Source organism: Anabrus simplex, chromosome 3, assembly GCF_040414725.1.
Source record: "Anabrus simplex isolate iqAnaSimp1 chromosome 3, ASM4041472v1, whole genome shotgun sequence".
In the NCBI taxonomy this organism is placed as follows: Eukaryota; Metazoa; Arthropoda; class Insecta; order Orthoptera; family Tettigoniidae; genus Anabrus; species Anabrus simplex.
The window spans coordinates 8,553,243-8,566,791 of NC_090267.1; the positions used below are offsets into that span (position 1 = coordinate 8,553,243).

Consider the following 13,549-nt stretch of genomic DNA (forward strand, 5'->3'; position numbering starts at 1 on the left):
TGTACGCTCTATTGTTCGATTCCTCAGTCTTCGTTTTTAATAATTTCTAAATGTTCCCTATCTCCTTTCTCTGTCCTTCCATCATGCCCTTTATTTCTTTCACCTTATCCCATTGACAATTTTCTTGTATCACTTCCCTCACTACCACCTTAAGTTCTGCTAAATCTTGCATGTTGAATTTGCCTCTGGTATTTGGGTCTGGGTTTAATTCCACCCCCAATGACCAGAAGCACCGCTAATACTGTTGCCACCAGCAGCGCTTCACCCCATTTTACCTTCTGTTTTCTTATTGCCAGTCCATTCTTAGCCTCCTTCCTCCCAATCGCGACCCGGTACTGCTCGATACCAACCATGTTCACGGCACGCAACCTCGCTCCTCGCTCAAGCCAGACTGAACCCTGTGAATATGTTTTTCCTTTCTGTATTTTGGGCGCAACAGGCTTGCCCCGTGTTTATGTAATGAAAGCTCCCCCAATGCCTGCAGACCAAAGGCATTCACTACAGTACACATTCCGGCTTCGATGAATCGAAATACAACAGAGTACAGAAACACGCTTTAGAATTGTAAATTAATCAATGTTGTAAATTTGATACTACAGAATCCATTGGTTAGTAACAACACTAATCGTGTCTCCCTCGCTAATGATAGTAAAGTAAGTTTCTCTTGTCTCAAATACGTTGAGTGACAGACGCTTGTCGTATAACTTTTGTTTCCTCTCTTACTTTCCATACCGAGTAACACAAGAAATTGCTGGTAAGTTATTTATCGGCAGAAAGCCGCTCTGTACAACAATATATGCCAGGTCATCGCCACTCTGTACGTGAAGGATGTGAGGGCTGGAGAAATGAAGTACACCAAGTAAGATGAACATGTATTTTATTGAGGAGGTGATCACTTGCGGCCCGGTAGCCGGCCGACATGGTCCTCTATCCAGTCGATGTGGGTCGCCACTCGGATGTGAATGTTAGGAACACAGGTACTATCACCGCCCCCTAAAACGATGCCAACAACTTGACCGTTCGCCACCACGGGGCAGCCAGCGTCGCCCTGAAACGAGAGAGTACATCAGCATCACGTGACACTCACTCACCCCGCTTTAACCCGTGACGTTGTGAAGGAAGCGCTCGAAAAGCCTCCGTCTCACAAGAACTCATCTCCCCGGGCGGTTAAGGACGCACGGCTGTGAGCTTGCATCCGGGAGACAGTGGGTTGGAATACCACTGTCGGGAGCACTGAAGATGATTTTCCGTGGTTTCCCATTTTCACACCTGGAAATAGCTGGGGCTGTACCTTAAATAAGGCCACGGCTGCTTCCTTTCATTTCCTCCCTATTGTCGCCATAAGACGTATGACGTAAAGCAGCACGGAGCCCCCTTCTCCCAGGGTCTCTTCTCACAAGATGGTGGTCATTATTGCCTCAAGTGGGAAAGCATCCTCTGGAAAGAAAATGGTATAATGAATGCATTGTCCGGTTCTGTAATGTAGAGTTTCGAAGTACTATGCACCAGTTCCCCGTACTGATGAGAATAGCGTACCCCCTGCCCTACTTCCGGATCTTCCGGAGGTAACGGAGAGAGCACTCTTTCATTGCAATTCGCTCAAGTTTGATGCATGCATTCTATTTTCCTTTCACGATTATTTAACTGTTACTTAAGCAAATATAGTTAGTTTTGTTCTAGAAGTTAACAATGCTATTTTTCTAGCCCAACATGTACCTTTCCTTAACATATTTACAAACTTAAGGCAATAAATGATCATTATCAACCGTACAATACAACAGCTTACCTCGCGGCAAACTGACAAATAACACTTACTTCCACTTCACAGCAGAAATAATTAAACAATTGTAAATACTTACTTTCCAGTAAATACTACCACATTATTCCAATGCTTGCTTTAGTGTCACAAGTTTTTTGGGTGTATCCTTCCACCTACAACATACTTCACTTAATGTCTGAGTTATTGCTAGAATACAACCATTTATAAGTTGCTACATTTGACATACTTTTTACCGAACAGTAATTTTATTCATTATTTTATGATACGCAGGCCGTTCATCATTTGTTACTTTTGTTTGTATTTGTTTTCATGTTTTTAATTTACTTTTCTTACATACTTTTCTCATACAAACAATGTTGGTATTCTTCGCGGTTTAACTCACTCTTTATTTAATATTTTAGCAATCCTCTCTCTCTTTGTTTTATATTCACTTCCCACTCTCAGTGCTTCGGTTGTCCTACAACCTCTTAATAGATACGCTTCTTTCATTTCGTCTCCACAGAGTTGACACTGATTTTCGTTATTCCTCTCACTAGCCACCACACCACTTCTCTCCTTATTCCCATATTGTCTATGATTTTAGTGTCCTTTCAGTTCCACATTTCGCCATAATCGTCTGTTTCTCAATATCCTTCAATCTTACCATTCATTTCTTACTGAATTCCTTATCTTTATACTGAATCTCTTTATCCCAGTAGCTTCCCATTCCTATTCTGTCGAGCATTCTTTTCACTTTCGTTACCCAGCAATCATCCCTTAATTATTCCTTCTGTTGTTTGTATGCTAAATTCACTATTTCCCCCTCCTCTCCCCTTCTTATTCTTAACCAATATTTTATTACTTTTCTGGCTATATCTGCTTGAATACTTATATCCTCGCATAATCTTCTAACTCCACAATTTTCCGTGCATTCTGAAGTACCATAATTGTTTTTCAGAATTTGTTGTTTATTACATCTCTCCACTGCAATGCCCCATACAGTGCTCTTGAAATCACTAGCGCATTATAAATATTCTTATGTAACTGGTGTTCAGCATTCGGAATCTTCGTCTCATAGCATCATGTGCTGCATAAAGCGGAAAACCCTTTCAGTTTAGCACGTCTTATTTGCTCTTTCCACTTCCCTTTCGATGTCATAATTTCCTAGATATTATATTTTAATAAAAACTTCCAGTTCTATACCCTCTAGTCTTCACCCTCTTTCATTTTCCTTTAATTTATTTCCTTTTTTACATACCATCACTTTTGTTTTATTGATATTTATTTTCAAATTACATATTCTGCAATATTCAGCAGTTTTATTAAGACTGTGTTGCATACCGCCTGGTGATAGAGAGAGCAGTAGGATGTCGTCCGCGAAAATTAGGCCAGGAATTTCTTTATTGTTCTATCCTCCTTCCCTTGATTATCTAATACATCATTAATTAAATGTATGAACAATATTGGTGACAATTAATTAACACTCCTGATTTAGTCCAATATTTGAGTGTATCTCTCCAACTGCCAACTCTTCCTTTAATTTAATCGTGCAAGTCACCTGTGTGCATAATTCTTCTATGGCCCTGATCATTTTGTGTGACAATCCTATGTGACCAGCTTTGCAACAACAGTCCGCCTGCTCACTGAATCGAAATATTTTCGGAGATCTCTCGCTGGAATAAATATAATCTCCCAACTTTTCTCTTTAAATATTTGTCTATTATTGTTTCAATTATAAATATATTATCGATGGTTCTTATTCCTCTCCTAAAACCCGAGTGGTACGCTGAGAGTATAGAGTAATCTTCTGCCCATTTTATAATTCGTTTTGCCAAAATTTCGGTATAAATCTTACCAAGTGTATTCAGTAATGTTGTTAGCATTAGATCTCTCCCCTTTCCTTCTGTGTACTGGACATATAATTTCTTCTTACCAAGAACGAGGAATTTTTCTACCATCTAGGATGTTGTTGAATATTATAGTTTCGAGCATCTGACTGTTTTTACCTAACTCGTTCCAAAATGCATAAGTGATTCCACTGCATGACCTATTAATGGAGTGAGTCTACAGTCGTACTGTCATGGATTAAAGGGAAGCCATGAGAGTGGAACACATCTGTTGGCAATCGCATCAAAGAAATTCAACAGCACAGCCATCCCACTGACCGCAGTCATGTCTCAGAATCTTTGCATCCTGCATATGTCCCTTCAAGGGGCTGTTGTAAGAAGGCCAATGGTGGGAGGGGCCATAGTGGTTGAGACGAGAGCAAGGAGAGTGGCCCAGTTCAGATAACAAGCTACAGATCAAGAAGTAAATGTTGATAGAAGGAAGACGGTGGTAGCTAGCACATCCAAAGAAAAGCAGTTCGATTAGTTCTGGGTGATTTCCGACAAAAGAGCAGCGTTACAAAAATGTAGCAAAGTTTGGGCTGGGAAGACTTGGGAGAAAGGAGACGAGCTGCTCGACTGAGTGGTATGTTCCAAGCTGTTAGCGGAGAAATGGTGTGGAATGACATTAGTAGACGAATAAGTTTGAGTGGTGTCTTTATGAGTATGAAAGATCACAACATGAGGATAAAGTTGGAATACAAGAGGACAAATTGCTGCAAATATTCATTTATAAGAAGGGGAGTTAGGGGATGGAATAACGTACCAAGGGAGATGTTCAATAAATTTCCAATGTCATTGAAATCATTTAAGAAAAGGCTAGGAAAATAACAGAGAGGGAAGTTGCCACCTGGGCGGCTGCCCTAAATGCAGATCAGTATTGATTGATTGATTTATTGACTGACTGATTGATTGATTGATTGATTGATCGATCGATTGATTGATTGATTGCTTGATTGATTGATTGATTGATTGATATTTTTTGGGGAAACAACCTTTACGTCGTCACTAACATAGTTTTCACAATACGATTGGCTGGATGATAAGGTTTCTAAACAATTGTCGCAAGGATTGCAAGCAATATGGAGAAATAAGGTGTGAAGAGACCCAGGTGGCAGAGGAGAGACTGTTTAAGTGTATCCAGGATGAAAGTTCTGACCCAAATGAGAGGAAAGTGATTAAGGTAGTGCAGACTTTTATTACCGATGATGAAGGGATCATGCGAGTTAGGACAAAACTTATCTTAGGGGATGAATGTCATCACTTCAAATGTCCAATAGTATTGTTGTGTAAGAATCTAATTGTTCAGAGAATGGTTCGCCAGAGACTTCGCCATTTAAAGCATGCTGAGCTTCAGACGATCTGTGTGTTCCTATTCACATGTGCCATTCATAGAACCGTACGTTTGAAACTTACAAAATCCCTGAGCACAGATTCATTCCTCCTGACTCTCAGAAAATTTACAGCACGGAGGGGAAGAATCGACACCATGTACACGGATAATAGCACTAAATTCGTTGGCACATATAATGCTTTGAAAACTATGGACTGGAAGAGGATAATATCTTTCTCATCAGTACACGAAATTAAATGGAACTTCAATCCTGCCACTGCTGCCTGGTGGAAGAGCGACACTCAGCTATGACGGACTTGAAACTCTGCTGTGTGACTGTGAAGGGATCATGAACTCTCGACCTATCACATACACTGAAGATGAGATTGAAAACTTGAAGCCTTTGACACCTGCTAACTTCGTGCAAGGCATCCCTGGAAGTGAAGTGCCAGGCTTCGGCAATATTGACAGCAGGAAGTTGCGGTATCTGCAGTCATTATGAGTACGCCTGCGTCAGAGGTTGGTTCACAGAGGGCAGACACGGCAAGAACAGCAGAAATTAGGAGATGTGGTGCTAATCAAAACGGATATGAAGATGACCCACTGGCCGCTTGGAGTCGTCTTGGAAGTCTATCCAGGACAGGATGGGTATATCCGGTTAGCCAGAGTAAAGACAGCTGGAGAGAAATTTAGACCCGTGCAACGCTTGTATCCCCTGGAGGTTTGCTCAAGCTGTGATAATCCCAAACTATTTCAGCAGATGGGACCTTTCAAAGTGGGCTTCGATGTGCCTAGTGACACCCCAGAATTGATTACGACCAGGGCACGAAGAAAAATTGAAGTCCCTGAAAGACTAGACCTATGATGCATAAAGGAGATTTCCAACTTTAACACAGGTGTTATAGATGTGATAGGTATGGAACAAAAACGACTATTCTGTTTACTCTGTGTACAACTTTCGTTGCCTTTTTGTTTCTTGCCGAGATGGCCTGTTATATTTTGCTGTTTATATATTAAATAAATGGTTGCGTAATTTGTTCGCTTTATAGAAACGACATTGTCGAGGTCTTGTAAGTTATTTACTATTTTATAAAGTATGTCATCCTCCAAGAAAGGCCTCTTCTCTGATTCCAGTCCTTTACTCTTATCATTCATATACACTGACTGACAGAGCAAATGCAACACCAAGAAGGAGTGGTTCGAAAGGGATGAAGGTTGGGGAAAAAACAGAGACGGCACGGACGAATAATTGATGTTTATTTCAAACCGATATGCAGGTTACACAATGCGCACGGCATCGACTCAGTAGGATGTAGGACCACCGCGAGCGGCGATGCACGCAGAAACACGTCGAGGTACAGAGTCAATAAGAGTGCGGATGGTGTCCTGAGGGATGGTTCTCCATTCTCTGTCAACCATTTGCCACAGTTGGTCGTCCGTACGAGGCTGGGGCAGAGTTTGCAAACGGCGTCCAATGAGATCCCACACGTGTTCGATTGGTGAGAGATCCGGAGAGTACGCTGGCCACGGAAGCATCTGTACACCTCGTAGAGCCTGTTGGGAGATGCGAGCAGTGTGTGGGCGGGCATTATCCTGCTGAAACAGAGCATTGGGCAGCCCCTGCAGGTACGGGAGTGCCACCGGCCGCAGCACATGCTGCACGTAGCGGTGGACATTTAACGTGCCTTGAATACGCACTAGAGGTGACGTGGAATCATACGCAATAGCGCCCCAAACCATGATGCCGCGTTGTCTAGCGGTAGGGCGCTTCACAGTTACTGCCGGATTTGACCTTTCTCCACGCCGACGCCACACTCGTCTGCGGTGACTATCACTGACAGAACAGAAGCGTGACTCATCGGTGAACACGACGTTCCGCCATTCCCTCATCCAAGTCGCTCTAGCCCGGCACCATGCCAGGCGTGCACGTCTATGCTGTGGAGTCAATGGTAGTCTTCTGAGCGGACGCCGGGAGTGCAGGCCTCCTTCAACCAATCGACGGGAAATTGTTCTGGTCGATATTGGAACAGCCAGGGTGTCTTGCACATGCTGAAGAATGGCGGTTGACGTGGCGTGCGGGGCTGCCACCGCTTGGCGGCGGATGTGCCGATCCTCGCGTGCTGACGTCACTCGGGCTGCGCCTGGACTCCTCGCACGTGCCACATGTCCCTGCGCCAACCATCTTCGCCACAGGCGCTGCACCGTGGACACATCCCTATGGGTATCGGCTGCGATTTGACGAAGCGACCAACCTGCCCTTCTCAGCCCGATCACCATACCCCTCGTAAAGTCGTCTGTCTGCTGGAAATGCCTCCGTTGACGGCGGCCTGGCATTCTTAGCTCTACACGTGTCCTGTGGCACACGACAACACGTGCTACAATGACTGTCTGCTGAGAAATCACGGTACGAAGTGGGCCATTCGCCAACGCCGTGTCCCATTTATCGTTCGCTACGTGCGCAGCACAGCGGCGCATTTCACATCATGAGCATACCTCAGTGACGTCAGTCTACCCTGCAATTGGCGTAAAGTTCTGACCACTCCTTCTTGGTGTTGCATTTGCTCTGTCAGTCAGTGTACATACGGGGGCGAATCAAAAAGTAAGTTACACTTCCAACTAATGGCCTTTATGAAACCACCTACACATAGGCAACACAGACTGTAAACATTTCTCAGAACGGTCAACCTCCAGCGCTACATAACCACCTAGATACTGCATAGCACGTCGCACGACCCGCCAAACGTTCGAACTGCTGCAGCAATTCAAGTGGAAGTGGCAAGATCCTCCATACAGCCCAGACATAGCGCCACGCGATTATCATGTGTTCGGTAAACTGAAAAAGGATCTCTGTTGACGACGATTCTGAAGCGGTGAGGAGGTGAAATTAGCTGTCTCCAGTTGGTCACACAGTGCTGGTGGGTGATTATACGCATCCGGAATCGCTGTGAATAAGATATAATATCGTGCTTAGCACGCCGCTTTCGGGTAAACCGACAGATGTTGTTTCTCATGAATAGCTTACGTTTTGTATTCTTCTTCTTCTTCATTCACCTTTATGACCGCGTAAGTCAACCTCTCTCTGAAGCCGTACTCCCAGTACCCACTTTTCCAAATAGTTGAGACCCAGGTTATTTGTGTTTTATCTAGTCTCTTCGTTTGGGTTCTTTGTTATTACTCTTGCGAGGTACTTTTGCTATTTTCTGCCTTTTCAAATGACTCTTGTATTACTTTACTCTCGGTCAAGTCGTCGTTGAAACCAAGAGAGTTTGTTATCATTTTCTCGTCCCATTTTTAATTAGCGCATAAACTCATTGTAATTTCTAAAGGACAATTGAACAGTAGTGGTAAGAGTGCAGGCACCATGGCGAATGGTACCGATAATTCGTCACATTTGACTTCGTGCTTGAGTGGATCAATGTTATCATAGTTGTTAATTTCGGGAGTAGACTGAGATATTTTAGCATTTTAGTAAAGATTTCGTGTAAATGCAATTGTATGCTTGTTTGAAAACTGCAAACGTTATCACCACTCTATTTTTCTTCTCCTGTTGCAATCTGGTATTAGCCTGAGACTCATGGTCTGGTCAGGATAGGACATTTGGAATTCCCCTGGTTCCTTCCCGAGTTATTAAGTAATTCTGAGAAGACAGATTCAAGATAACGTTTTTTGTTATGTCTAGGGGTGGCCATCCCCGCGGTGTATGACTCTTAACCGGAGGACCCGGGTTCGATTCCCAACAAGGTCGTAGATTCTCACACGGATCTCAGGGCTGCTTCGGGGTCCGCTCAGCCTACGTGATTACATTTGAGGAGCTATCGACAGTGAGATAGAGCGGCCGGTCTACAAAGTCAAGAATAATGTGAAATCTTTCTACTAAATAAATATAAACTGATAATGACTAATGGAATTTGGGAGCCATAAATATACAAATAAATAATTCTTAAAATTTGCCGGCTGTTGAGACTCATTTTGCATGGTCGTTGCCTTGTAACAAGGAGATCTGAATCACTGATACCTGGAAGATAATATTGGAAAAGGAGTCCATCTGGTACTTTCCCCCACCCATAAAATTAAACAGAATATATCTTAATATCACACAAATTTACTTAATCAATTAAACCAGAATATATCTTAAACTCTGAGCATAGCTCGTCGTAATACACCCTTTAACATATATATAGCAAAATAAACAGAATATTAATATGAATAATTAATGTCTCTATATTATGAAGTAACTCTCTCTCTATAGGAACTCAGTTCATCCCGAAACGCACATTATACACACGCAGTCATGACTTTTTCGAAAATGGACTCCCTTTTGCTGATAGCGTTGATATACTGTATTTTGGAACGGCCCAACACGTTACCTCATGTAGATATTCTTAACCATAGAATATTGTCCCACTCCAGCATCACTCTTCCTGGTTCCGGTTCCGTTAACTGAAGATCTCCAAAAACTCCCAACATGGCATGGGACTTCTTCCCTCAACTCGTACCAAACACTTCTCAGATTACCACAAGTATCACCTCTGCACACTGCAAGCTGCAACTTCCAACTACTGACGCGTGCTTGCACCACACTAGCCCAAGCCAACACAACAGCATCTTAAAGTAGCCCAGTTCCGGGAATTTCTCTACCTCAGCTCCGTCAACACGTAAACATCCACTCGGAGCATCGTCACGTAGGTACACAACCAGGAGATAAACTGAGTGAACTCAACACGCTAGTCCCAAATAAATATCGAGATTATATACAATAATGAGAGATCCAAAAAGAGTTACTAAGCCGCGACGGCTAAATACACACATTATTGAAATATACACATGAATAAATAATAATAATAATAATAATAATAATAATAATAATAATAATAATAATATCTGACCGGGGTTTGTCAGGTTACAAATGTCCGAGAGGATACTTTGGGCCGACCACTCGACACCTCGCAACCTGCAATCCTTCAGGATGTGTAGCAGTCGCTCCGTAGGACATGGCCCTAAGAGCAAGTTGCGCCGAGGGCTGGTTGGTTTGTCCAGCGGTGAGATTTCCCCGTAGATGTTAGGGTCAGCTATTTTTGATCTTCTGTAGAGTGGATTCTACATATTCTGGACTCTAATTATGAAACTGGGAGATGGCAAGAGCAAATCAGCCTTTTTCAAGTGATTACAAGTCTGTTCATTGCGTGTCCTGGAGCCCAGTTCTTCTCAACAACTCTGTTCATTGTGTGCTGTATAGCTCAGTTCTTCTGAACAACTCTGTTCATTGCGTGCTGTATAGCTCAGTTCTTCTCAACAACTCTGTTCATTGTGTGCTGTATAGCTCAGTTCTTCTCAACAACTCTGTTCAGTGTGTGCTGTATAGCTCAGTTCTTCTCAACAACTCTGTTCAGTGTGTGCTGTATAGCTCAGTTCTTCTCAACAACTCTGTTCATTGTGTGCTCCTAGTGCTCAGCTCTTCTCAACAACTCTGTTCATTGTCAAGTTACGTAAATACAAGTGAACGTACAGTAGGAGCGTTGAAATGAAAGAACTCCATTTGTTCACTGAGTTATACACAAGAGTAACTTATGTTACAAATTAAACAAAATGTGTTGTGTTTCTTACAGCTACACCAGTGTGTGGCTCTTGTGCACAGCTCTAAACTAATTCTACAGTCTTGTATAATCCTGAAACTTGTGTCGCAAGGAGTGATGTTGCAGTCCGAAACCGCCTATCGGCTTGCCAATTATGGGGTTCGAACTGCCCATCTCTCGGATGAACATACTATTACTTATTTCAGAAAATAATAGTGAAGGAGAACGAGATGACGTACATGCCAGGTGCTTGTCGGCGCGTTGTCTGGATGGAATGTGGTACAGATTTGTTTGTTGGTGACCTCATATTGCCACCAAAACCAATAGTAGGCGTGACAGTATTCATGATTGATAATCACCACCTCCTGCTTCATCAACGTCTGCGGATTCGTTTCATATACCTGCAATAAAAGTAGTCTATATTAAAATGTAAATCTATACTAATATTATAAAGAGAAAGCATTTGTATACTTGTTTTTGACGGATAGACTGAAAAACAACGGAACCGATTTTAAAAATTACTTCACCTATAGAAAGCTACATTGCCAATGAGTAACATGGGCTGTATCTTATTTTCGAAACAATTCGATTTAGGGGGGGGGGCGACAGGGGTACATATAAAAATATATAAATAACAGGCTAATACAGGCGAAATCGAATTTGTCGTACAAGGAAGAGACAAAACTCATTTGAAGCCCCTTGACGCAAAGAACAAAATTCGGTAAGCCCTATGGGCCCGAAAACCAACCGTTATGGAGATATTGCCACCACACTAGCCCAGCTCTAGGAATCGGATAAAAGAAATGAACTGCCGTAACCATGGCAACGTCAGCTACAGGATTCTAGAGAGCGAGATTATGCGTGTACGTCTGGGCACAGCTGCCAACCAATAATTGGTACACATAGAACTCCTTTGAGCGGGGATGGAAAGGGGGTGAAGTATAAAAAAATATATATGTCATTGTTTGTTTTTACGTATGTGTTACACTCCTCCTAAACCACTAGAGCGATTTCAACCAAGTTTGGTACACTTATGACTTAGTATCAGGAGACAAACTGCATGGGGTTAGACACCCCTAGCATCAGTACGGGCAAGGGGCAAGGGAGTAAGGTATAAAAGTAATCTAGAATAGTATCGAATCCATAGTTTTCGTGGTTGCTTAAATGAACAGTGACACTCTGAATTTTTAAAGTTCACCTTCAGCCCCATGGGGTGGGTGTGAGGGGGAGTAAGATTTGAAAATAATCGAAAATTGTGTCGAATCTACAGTTTTGGGGTCACTGAGTTGAATGATGACAATCCAAATATTTTGTCTCTTAGGGGTGGGGGCGACAGGGGGACAGTCTCATTGACAGTTGAAATCCTGTACATCGTATCTATAGTGCGATGGCTATATACATATTGTTCTCACTTATTAATTGTTGACAGGATCAAATACTTCCCAGTTTATTCGAGCTCCTATAAGGACGAAGTTTTACTCGAAAATTAAATAATCTAAATCTTGAAATCAAACACACCTAAATAATTCTAAACTACATAATAGATCGTAACATATCATCTGCAAGTCAAAAAAGGAATTCTATAAAAATTCACTTCACACATAACTAACTAGTAATACAAATCTTAAAGGTAAACATTCAGAAACCATCCGGACAACGCCGGGCACTACAGCGAGTATATGTGTGTGTGTTCGATGTGTCCTCGTAACCACTGGACTTAGTGCACATATGACGTACCAATATATGTGACAAATCCATAGTTCTCATTGTCGCCAGGCTGATCACTGACACTTAAGTCCCACAATAATTGGAGCAGCAACGGGTTACATTGAATACACAGTTTTCGTGAATATTAGGCAGCGCGTATCTCTTCAGTTATCATTTATTGTTATTTCTGTCAAAGGACCAGCTACTTTTCAGCTAAGATGGGCTGCCGCAAGGAAAATATTTTACGCGAAACTAATTAAAGTGACACAAAAGTTTAAAATTTAACGCATTACAATAACTTGAAAAGTATAAGAGAGTTCGTGAAATAATCAATCAACATCACAATAACGGAATCTACGCAAATATACTTCACGCATAATTACAGGATAATGCATGTCCTTAGCGTTAACATTAAAGAAAAGTTCTGGGCAGTACAGCTGGTAATAATAATAATAATAATAATAATAATAATAATAATAATAATTCGCATGACTGATGAAAGGCTAGTGCAACCCTTGAAAGTCAGACCATCCGACAAGTGTGGTTAGCATCTGCCGTGTATGCATGTTATTGTGGTGGGGAATAGTGTTGTGTGTGGTGTATGAGTTGTGTGTTATATTAGTGCAGGATAGTGTTGTGTATGAGTTGTGTGTTATTGTAGTGGAGGAGAGTGTGGTTTGTGGTTAGATAGATTGATAAATAAATAGATCTGTAGCCAGATAGATCTATTTATCTTCAACACATTCTTTGCACAATCATAGCTGATTCAATAAAGCAATATATACATCAAGTACACATTTTATAAGTAACGCTAATTGCCTAAAATATTAGCCAATTTTAAACTAAACCTAGAGACTTTGATATGCAAAATTTACAACACCTTCAATAAATAAATGAATAAAAATTAATCTCCTTGAATAATTATCATGATTAAATTACACTTGCGCACTAAGATATCGAAACATCATGAAATAAGGAATGTAGTATACAGAAACGTTTGCAATATATTTGTCCAGGTAACGTATCTAATTGATTAAAGATACAAGACTACATGTTAATATCCACTCGACAAAAGTCATCGTAATTGTGCGATGCGTAAAATGAATACCAAGTTTAAACTAAACGTAGTGACGTTTGTATACAAATATTTGCAACGCCTTAAATGAATAAAAATGAATCTTCTTAAATAAATGTCATGATTAAATTACACTGGCAGAAAAGAATTACCCAATCGTCATGAAATAAGCAATGTAGAATATAATAGAATGAATGTTCCTGGAGTTGTCGTCGA

General features: G+C 41.6%; 1 long non-coding RNA gene across 1 annotated transcript in view; it reads right to left on the reverse strand.

Moving 5' to 3' along the window:
• Nucleotides 1–10,898: 10,898 nt before the first annotated feature.
• The window catches only part of LOC136866926 (uncharacterized), a 34,337-nt gene continuing 31,686 nt past the window's right edge, over nt 10,899–13,549 (reverse strand). The window contains exon 3 of the long non-coding RNA XR_010859588.2: nt 10,899–10,952. This is a non-coding gene — a long non-coding RNA (uncharacterized lncRNA). The remainder of the gene's footprint in view (nt 10,953–13,549) is intronic.